General features: G+C 43.7%; 3 non-coding genes across 3 annotated transcripts; all 3 read left to right on the plus strand.

Annotated features, from left to right (window-relative positions):
- Positions 1-3,433: 3,433 nt before the first annotated feature.
- Positions 3,434-3,506, plus strand: trnar-ucg (transfer RNA arginine (anticodon UCG)). Its single transcript has one exon. It is a non-coding gene; the product is annotated as a tRNA-Arg (tRNA).
- A 1,436-nt stretch (positions 3,507-4,942) lies between these two features.
- On the plus strand, positions 4,943-5,024 carry trnas-aga (transfer RNA serine (anticodon AGA)). The gene has a single exon. It is a non-coding gene; the product is annotated as a tRNA-Ser (tRNA).
- A 2,130-nt stretch (positions 5,025-7,154) lies between these two features.
- Positions 7,155-7,227, plus strand: trnar-ucg (transfer RNA arginine (anticodon UCG)). Its single transcript has one exon. It is a non-coding gene; the product is annotated as a tRNA-Arg (tRNA).
- Positions 7,228-9,957: the final 2,730 nt, after the last annotated feature.

Below are 9,957 nucleotides of genomic sequence, written 5' to 3' on the forward strand. Positions count from 1 at the left end.
GGAGAGCTGACGGGGCTAACATTATCCGTGCGGTATTATTCTTCAGCCAAACTCTTTGATGGCAAAACTGGGAAGGTGCCAAACGAACGGTCATTGGCAGCAAAAGTCCGGAAAGACCCTCATTGCTGGGTCAACTTGTCCCATCCACCTTTCAGAAATATAGGCAAACGCGCTGACTGTGTAACAAACAGAGTGCATGTTTTTTTTTCCAAATGGTGCATTAAAACTGGTGTCAGCTGCGGGAGCAGAACAAAGATGCCGAGCACGGAAAAAGACCCTACTATCGAACCCATCCCTGCTGAAACGATAACCGAAATTAATTGAACCATATTTGCCAAAATGTGTTCCTTATCTCTCCGAACGCTTCCTGTCTATATACCCATTCGGATGCCATTGAATTTGCCTTAAATGTGGCAAATCATTCTGCACACACAAAAATGTCTGAGTGAACTCGCTGAGTTTCTGCATGACACCATGATCAAACTTTGGGCCAAAGTTGGAAACTGCGACTAGAAAAATGGCTCTCTGATTAGCCGCAATGCACAAAGGGCGGAATGGCCTTTTCCCACTTTGTGAACCTTCGAAGACAAGTTGAAAATAATCTGCAACGAAAATGTTCTTGTGAGGATTTACTTGTGAGGATTCGGTACTCTCAGCACCGTGGCCCGGATCGTATTACCGCTCATGGAATGGTTGTATTGTTCAGCAAACATATCGGTGTACCAGTACTTCTGCCGATTTTCCGATGCTGGCAGGTCATTGGTTTTGTCCAAAACATTATGAAGGTTAACATAAAAGAAATAGCTGCAGGTGCTGGAAATCTGAGACAAAAACGAAAATTGTTTGCGGAACGCAGCAAGACTGGCAACAGAAACGTCGACTTTCCTGCTCCTCGGATGCTGCCTGACCTGCTGTGCTTTTCCAGCATCACTTCAGGTCCAAGAATACTCAGATCATTGCTTACCTCTGCTGGTCATGTTAGCAAAGAGGTCTAGCAAATTGCCAAGTGTGATTTTCCTTTCAATAAATATTTTGACTCAGTTTGCCTGCAAATATCTTTTCCTACCTTTGTGCTTTTCTTCTTTTACATTGGTGTCTCGAAACTTACAAATGACTGCAAAGGTATGAAAAGAGATGGAAGCATTTCGCTCATCAAGTCAACGGTAGCTTTCAATGAGATCACGGCTGATTTGGTCAATGCTCAACCGCTTTGAGCTGTCTGTTGTCATGGCCGAGGGGTGAAGGCGATGGATTTTGAAATCGATTGGAGTATCCCCCCGTAGGTTCGAATCCTGCTGACTACGTTATGAATGCTTTCCTGCTGGTGCAATTTTCGCTCAAAGTTCAGAAAAACTATTTTGTGAACCAGGCCGGTAATTTGATTAGACTTGGGAAACTCGAGTTCTACATCAGAAATGTTCCATATTTAAAACATTATCTCTGTTTCTCTTTCCAGATACACTGCTCGACACATCGGGTTTTGCAGCTGTTATTGAACATCCTGAGCAGAAGTGCTGCTTTTTATTAGATTCATTTCATCCCTGTCCACTGTTCTCTGACTCGGGTCAGTGGCAACACTTCCTCCTGCTCGTCAAAGTGCTCATTCCCCACCGCTCCCTCTCCCATCATTAGAAACAACCGCAGGAAATCGCCACTTAACCATCTTTGTTCCAAAGTGAAACTCATCAGCCTCGGGAATCTCTCCACCAAACGGGACTTCTCATCCCTGGACATGGTGCAAGCCAGAGGATTGTGAAGAGATACTGTGAAAATATTGTCAGTTGGCAGTTGAAAAAATGTTTAGGAAGCAAACCATATAATTTAGGCTCCAGCTTTGTAAATCTTGAGAAACTCTTTGGGAAATGGAATCAGAGGAGAATGAAGAAGTGTGAACTGTCGGACCGAGTAGAGGACGGGACATTGACTCTGATGTTCTCGGGACAGGAACTGATCTGAGACATTGAAATCATTCTCGCTCACGTACGTGAGGAATGCAAACTTCATCTGGACTCTGGGACAATGAAAAACTCTGGAACACTCAAGACAATATCCAAATATTTACTGGGATCACTACAGTACGAGTACTATAGATGAGTCATTTTTTGCCCAGTGTGTGCAGGAGGGCTTCCTGACACAGTACGTACACATGCCTTCAAGGGACGAAGCCACTTTCGATTTAGTACTGGGTAACGAGCCTGGCCAGGTTTTAGATTCGGAAGTAGGTGAGCACTTTGGAGACAGCGATCCCAATTCTCTCAGGTTTAATTTCGTGATTGAAAGGGATAGGTGTACTCCACGGAGCAAGAGTTTCAGCTGGTGGAAGGGAAATTACGATGCAATGAGGTAAGATTTAGGAAGCGTAGAATGGGGTAGGAAACTGCAGGGGGTGAGCACATTAAAATGTGGAGCTTATTCAAGGAAAAGCTCCTGTGTGTCCTAGATAAGTATGTACCTGTCAGGCAGGGAGGAAGATATAGAACGCGTGAGCCGTGGTTTACTAAGGAAGTGGAATCCCTGGTCAAGAAGAACAAGAAGTCTTATGTTAGGACAAAATGTGAAAACTCAGTTAGAGCGCTCGAGGGTTCCGACGATATCAGGAGAGACCTAAAAAGAGAGCTGAGAAGAGCCAGGAGGAGTCATGAGAAGTTGTTGGCAGATAGGATCAAAGTTAACCCTAAGGCTTTCCATAGGTATGTCAGGAATAAAAGAATGACGAGAGTTAAATTTGTGACAATCAAGGATAATAGTGGGAAGTTGTGTGTGGAGTCAGAGGAGATAGGGGAAGCACGAAATAAATATTTTTCGACAGTGTTCGCTATAGAAAATGAAAATGTTGGCGAGGAAGATACAGAGCTACTTGCGTCTAGACGAGAAGAGATTGAGGTTCACAAGAAAGAGATATTAGAAATACTGCAGAGTGTGAAAATAGATAAGTCAGCTGGGCCGGATGGGAGCGATCTGATTTTGTTGAGTAAATGCACTGCAGGAAGGTACAAATCAAGCTGATGCTTACAACGGCTCGTTTTGAGCCGCTAATTTCAGTGAAGTGGCAGCGCCAATAAAAGGTGTCACGCATCTCGTCTAATTCCACATCCTGAGCTCGAAATGACCAGAGGTTTCTCGCCGAGTTTCTGCAGGGTCTTGTTTGGACGACACCATGACACTTTTTCACTGGAGTGGATCATGAAATCGCGTCGTGACTGTGAATAAAACGATGGAAACTTCCAGCAGAGAAGGAGGCGACCCTGAAGCAGGCAGCTGAGGACAAATGTCTCTCCTTTGCCAGTGAAAGGCACTGCTTCACAAATTGGAAACTTCGAAGTGAAGCAATGTTGGTGATTATCTTCGGTGCTTGTTCACCTTTTTAATTCTGATTCCGTGAAAGTCCATGGCATTACATATCGACATTCTGCCAAGTGCAGGTTTGTCTCTTGGGCCAGTGGCGTAATGGATAACGCGTCTGACTTCGGATCTGAAGATTGTAAGTTCGAGTCCTACCTGGCTCGAGGGGGGATGTTTCGCTTTAACCGTGGTATACGTTGACGCTCCCCTGTAAAGTTCTCTCGGGACATCTCCTCTGTGCTTCCGCATGTAAAGCTTGCATTTGTCCTATTGTCCATTTCAAATTCCAGCTCTCCACAACGGACACCTCCGTCAGTTTGGCGGTATCTTCTGGTGTGTCTCCCTCTGTGGTGAAAATGAGCATGAGTTCCTCAAAAGAGTTACAATTCGTTATACTTCTGTCCCATTATTGTGCAATGTAAGAACATAGGATAACCTCATTGACATTTGACCTGGAAACATTAGAACACACGAGGCTTTGGGCCAAAGTTCGAAACTGCGACTGGAATACATGGCTCTCTGATTAGCCGCAATGCACACGGGCGGAATGGCCTTTTCCCACTTTGTAAATCTTCGAAGACAATTTGAAAAAAATCTGCAACGAAAATGTTCAGACAGGGTGTTTTATTTACACCAAATACGATAGTATCTATCGCCTTGTCTTGTTATTTACTTGTGAGGATTCGGTACTCTCAGCACCGTGGCCCGGATCGTATTCCCGCTCATGGAATGGTTGTATTGTTCAGCAAACTTATCGGTGTACCAGTACTTCTGCCGATTTTCCGATGTTGGCAGGTCATTGGTTTTGTCCAAAACATTATGAAGGTTAACATAAAAGAAATAGCTGCAGGTGCTGGAAATCTGAGCCAAAAACGAAAATTGTTTGTGCAGCGGAGCATGACTGGCAACAGAAACGTCGACTCTCCTGCTCCTCGGATGCAGCCTGACCTGCTGTGCTTTTCCAGCATCACTCTGATCTAAAGTCAGGTTTCCAGCATCTGCAGTCCTCACTTTTGCCTAGTTTCTTCAGTGTCTCTGGTTCCCAATTCAAGAAGTCCATCTCTAGCGGTTTCATGTTTGTACCTCCGTGCTGAGGAGTTGAAGAGTGAAGAAAAGTAACTCACCTCCTCCATCTCTGGGGTAATTAGGGACTGAAAATGAATCGTGTCACATTGAAATATATCTACATGCGAATTAATCTCTGTCTTTTATTGGGAACCATCTCTTTCATTGTAACCATCAGGAAAGATCATTTCGTTCGCCAGAAAAAGAAATGAATATGTCACTAACCTTTGTTTGCTTCAGGTCCGAGAATACTCAGATCAATAGCTCCCTTGCTTACTTCTGCTGGTCATGTTCGCAAAGAGATATGGCAAATTGCCAAGTGTGATTTTCCTTTCAATAAATAATTTTGACTCAGTTTGCCTGCAAATATCTTTTCCTACCTTTGTGCTTTTCTTCTTTTACATTGGTGTCTCGCAGCTTACAAATGACAGCAAAGGTATGAAAGGAGATGGGAGCATTTCGCTCATCAAGTCAACGGTAGCTTTCAATGAAATCACGGCTGATTTGGTCAATGCTCAACGCACCTGAGCCGTCTGTAGTCATGGCCGAGTGGTAAAGGCGATGGATTAGAAATCCATTGGTGTTTCCCCACGTAGGTTCGTATCCTGCTGACTACGTTATGAATGCTTTCCTGCTGGTACAATTTTCGCTCAAAGTTCAGAAAAACTATTTTGTGAACCAGGCCGGTAATTTGATTAGACTTGGGAAACTCGAGTTCTACATCAGAAATGTTCCATATTTAAAACATTATCTCTGTTTCTCTTTCCAGATACACTGCTCGACACATCGGGTTTTGCAGCTGTTATTGAACATCCTGAGCAGAAGTGCTGCATTTCATTAGAATCCTTTCATCCCTGTCCACTGTTCTCTGACTCGGGTCAGTGGCAACACTTCCTCCTGCTCGTCAAAGTGCTCATTCCCCACCGCTCCCTCTCCCATCATTAGAAACAACCGCAGGAAATCGCCACTTAACCATCTTTGTTCCAAAGTGAAACTCATCAGCCTCGGGAATCTCTCCACCAAACGGGACTTCTCATCCCTGGACATGGTGCAAGCCAGAGGATTGTGAAGAGATACTGCGAAAATATTGTCAGTTGGCAGTTGAAAAAATGTTTAGGAAGCAAACCATATAATTTAGGCTCCAGCTTTGTAAATCTTGAGAAACTCTTTGGGAAATGGAATCAGAGGAGAATGAAGAAGTGTGAACTGTCGGACCGAGTAGAGGACGGGACATTCAATCTGATGTTCTCGGGACAGGAACTGATCTGAGACATTGAAATCATTCTCGCTCACGTACGTGAGGAATGCAAACTTCATCTGGACTCTGGGACAATGAAAAACTCTGGAACACTCAAGGCAATATCCAAATATTTACTGGGATCACTACAGTACGAGTACTATAGATGAGTCATTTTTTGCCCAGTGTGTGCAGGAGGGCTTCCTGACACAGTACGTACACATGCCTTCAAGGGACGAAGCCACTTTCGATTTAGTACTGGGTAACGAGCCTGGCCAGGTTTTAGATTCGGAAGTAGGTGAGCACTTTGGAGACAGCGATCCCAATTCTCTCAGGTTTACTTTCGTGATTGAAAGGGATAGGTGTACTCCACGGAGCAAGAGTTTCAGCTGGTGGAAGGGAAATTACGATGCAATGAGGTAAGATTTAGGAAGCGTAGAATGGGGTAGGAAACTGCAGGGGGTGAGCACATTAAAATGTGGAGCTTATTCAAGGAAAAGCTCCTGTGTGTCCTAGATAAGTATGTACCTGTCAGGCAGGGAGGAAGATATAGAACGCGTGAGCCGTGGTTTACTAAGGAAGTGGAATCCCTGGTCAAGAAGAACAAGAAGTCTTATGTTAGGACAAAATGTGAAAACTCAGTTAGAGCGCTCGAGGGTTCCGACGATATCAGGAGAGACCTAAAAAGAGAGCTGAGAAGAGCCAGGAGGAGTCATGAGAAGTTGTTGGCAGATAGGATCAGGGTTAACCCTAAGGCTTTCCATAGGTATGTCAGGAATAAAAGAATGACGAGAGTTAAATTTGTGACAATCAAGGATAATAGTGGGAAGTTGTGTGTGGAGTCAGAGGAGATAGGGGAAGCACTAAATAAATATTTTTCGACAGTGTTCGCTATAGAAAATGAAAATGTTGGCGAGGAAGATACAGAGCTACTTGCGTCTAGAAGGGAAGAGATTGAGGTTCACAAGAAAGAGATATTAGAAATACTGCAGAGTGTGAAAATAGATAAGTCAGCTGGGCCGGATGGGAGCGATCTGATTTTGTTGAGTAAATGCAATGCAGGAAGGTACAAATCAAGCTGATGCTTACAACGGCTCGTTTTGAGCCGCTAATTTCAGTGAAGTGGCAGCGCCAATAAAAGGTGTCACGCATCTCGTCTAATTCCACATCCTGAGCTCGAAATGACCAGAGGTTTCTCGCCGAGTTTCTGCAGGGTCTTGTTTGGACGACACCATGACACTTTTTTCACTGGAGTAGATCATGAAATCGCGTCGTGACTGTGAATAAAACGATGGAAACTTCCAGCAGAGAAGGAGGCGACCCTGAAGCAGGCAGCTGAGGACAAATGTCTCTCCTTTGCCAGTGAAAGGCACTGCTTCACAAATTGGAAACTTCGAAGTGAAGCAATGTTGGTGATTATCTTCGGTGCTTGTTCACCTTTTCAATTCTGATTCCGTGAAAGTCCATGGCATTACATATCGACATTCTGCCAAGTACAGGTTTGTCTCTTGGGCCAGTGGCGTAATGGGTAACGCGTCTGACTTCGGATCAGAAGATTGTAGGTTCGAGTCCTACCTGGCTCGAGGGGGGATGTTTCGCTTTAACCGTGGTATACGTTGACGCTCCCCTGTAAAGTTCTTTCGGGACATCTCCTCTGTGCTTCCGCATGCAAAGCTTGCATTTGTCCTATTGTCCATTTCAAATTCCAGCTCTCCACAACGGACACCTCCGTCAGTTTGGCGGTGTCTCCCTCTGTGGGTGAAAATGAGCATGAGTTCCTCAAAAGAGTTACAATTCGTTATACTTCTGTCCCATTATTGTGCAATGTAAGAACATAGGATAACCTCATTGACATTTGACCTGGAAACATTAGAACACACGAGGCTTTGGGCCAAAGTTCGAAACTGCGACTGGAATACATGGCTCTCTGAGTAGCCGCAATGCACACGGGCGGAATGGCCTTTTCCCACTTTGTAAATCTTCGAAGACAATTTGAAAAAAATCTGCAACGAAAATGTTCAGACAGGGTGTTTTATTTACACCAAATACGATAGTATCTATCGCCTTGTCTTGTTATTTACTTGTGAGGATTCGGTACTCTCAGCACCGTGGCCCGGATCGTATTCCCGCTCATGGAATGGTTGTATTGTTCAGCAAACTTATCGGTGTACCAGTACTTCTGCCGATTTTCCGATGCTGGCAGGTCATTGGTTTTGTCCAAAACATTATGAAGGTTAACATAAAAGAAATAGCTGCAGGTGCTGGAAATCTGAGCCAAAAACGAAAATTGTTTGTGCAGCGGAGCATGACTGGCAACAGAAACGTCGACTCTCCTGCTCCTCGGATGCAGCCTGACCTGCTGTGCTTTTCCAGCATCACTCTGATCTAAAGTCAGGTTTCCAGCATCTGCAGTCCTCACTTTTGCCTAGTTTCTTCAGTGTCTCTGGTTCCCAATTCAAGAAGTCCATCTCTAGCGGTTTCATGTTTGTACCTCCGTGCTGAGGAGTTGAAGAGTGAAGAAAAGTAACTCACCTCCTCCATCTCTGGGGTAATTAGGGACTGAAAATGAATCGTGTCACATTGAAATATATCTACATGCGAATTAATCTCTGTCTTTTATTGGGAACCATCTCTTTCATTGTAACCATCAGGAAAGATCATTTCGTTCGCCAGAAAAAGAAATGAATATGTCACTAACCTTTGTTTGCTTCAGGTCCGAGAATACTCAGATCAATAGCTCCTTTGCTTAATTCTGCTGGTCATGTTCGCAAAGAGATATGGCAAATTGCCAAGTGTGATTTTCCTTTCAATAAATAATTTTGACTCAGTTTGCCTGCAAATATCTTTTCCTACCTTTGTGCTTTTCTTCTTTTACATTGGTGTCTCGCAGCTTACAAATGACAGCAAAGGTATGAAAGGAGAGGAAGATACTGAGATACTTGCGTCCAGAGTACTAGAGATTGAGGTTCACAAGGATTAGGTGATAGAAATACTGCAGAATGTGATAACAGACAAGTCCCCTGGGGATGGGATCTGTCCTCGTATCCTCTGGGAAGCAAGGGAAGAGATTGATGAGCATTTGGCATCGATCGTCAAATCATCGTTATCTACAGGAATAGTGCCTGTGCAATGGAGCATAGCATACGTTGTTCCCGTGTTCAAAAAGTGTCGTAGAGACAACCCTGCTAATTACAGACCAGTGAGTCTCACTGCAGTTGTTAGTAACGTGTTGGAAAAGGTTATTATAGATAGGATTTATGACCATCTAGAAAAGAAAAATCTGATCAGGGACAGTCAGCACGGTTTTGTGATGGGTAGGCCTTGCCTAACGAATCTTATTGACTTTTTTGACAAAGTGACCAAACAGGGAGATGACAGTAAACCGGTTGATGTGGAGGATATGGGTTTCAGCAAGTTGTTCGATAAGGTTCCCCACAATAGGCTATTATATAAAATGCGATGGAATGGAATTGTGGGAGAGATGGGAGCTTTGATCATTAATTGGCTTGCCAATAGAAAACATTGTTATAGTTGATGGAACATGTTCTTCTTGGTGTCCAGGTACTGGCGACGTACCACAAGGGTCGGTGTTAGGTCCACTGCTGTTACATGAGGTCTAACCTTGCCAATCAGTCTCCCATGGGGAACATTGTTGAACGCCTTACTGAAGTCCATATAGATCACATTTACTGCTTCGTCCTCATCAATCTTCTTTGTTACTTCAAAAAATTCATTCAAGTTTGTGAGACATGACTTCCCACGCACAAAGCCATGTTAACTGTCCCGAATCAATCCTTGTCTTTCCAAATACATGTACATTCTGTTCCTCAGGATTCTGTCCAACAATTAGAGCATTCTTGGCAGATGCAGTTTCATGTCGGGAATGCGAGTTCATATACTTTGTTGGGAAGAATCAAAAGACACGCTACTATTAAAATCGATAGAAACGCAAAAGATGTGCAGTGCAGAGGAGTCTCAGTGTTCTTATACATGAAACGAACAAAGGTTAATCACATATTTATTTCTTGCTGCCAAAAGAAAGCCTTTTCTGATGCTCACAATTAAAGAGATGGTTTTCAAGAAAATAGGGAAATTAAGTCACCAGTAGAGTAATCAATTACCAAGATATCCCTCGTGATGTTTTATGGGACATGTGGGATTTTTTTGATTATTGTTCTCCAAACGTTTTTACAATGGAACCGAGAGTTTTAGATGGGAAGTTAAGATCACGCATGACTATTGCCATTTTCGTCACTCACACACAATATTTTTTCCTTGTACGATTTATTTCGCTTTGTGGTTACTGCGAGTGG

The sequence above is a fragment of the Chiloscyllium plagiosum genome, unplaced genomic scaffold, assembly GCF_037043375.1.
Source record: "Chiloscyllium plagiosum isolate Xiang-an unplaced genomic scaffold, Cpla_swu_hap1 HiC_scaffold_42, whole genome shotgun sequence".
NCBI classification, from domain to species: domain Eukaryota; kingdom Metazoa; phylum Chordata; class Chondrichthyes; order Orectolobiformes; family Hemiscylliidae; genus Chiloscyllium; species Chiloscyllium plagiosum.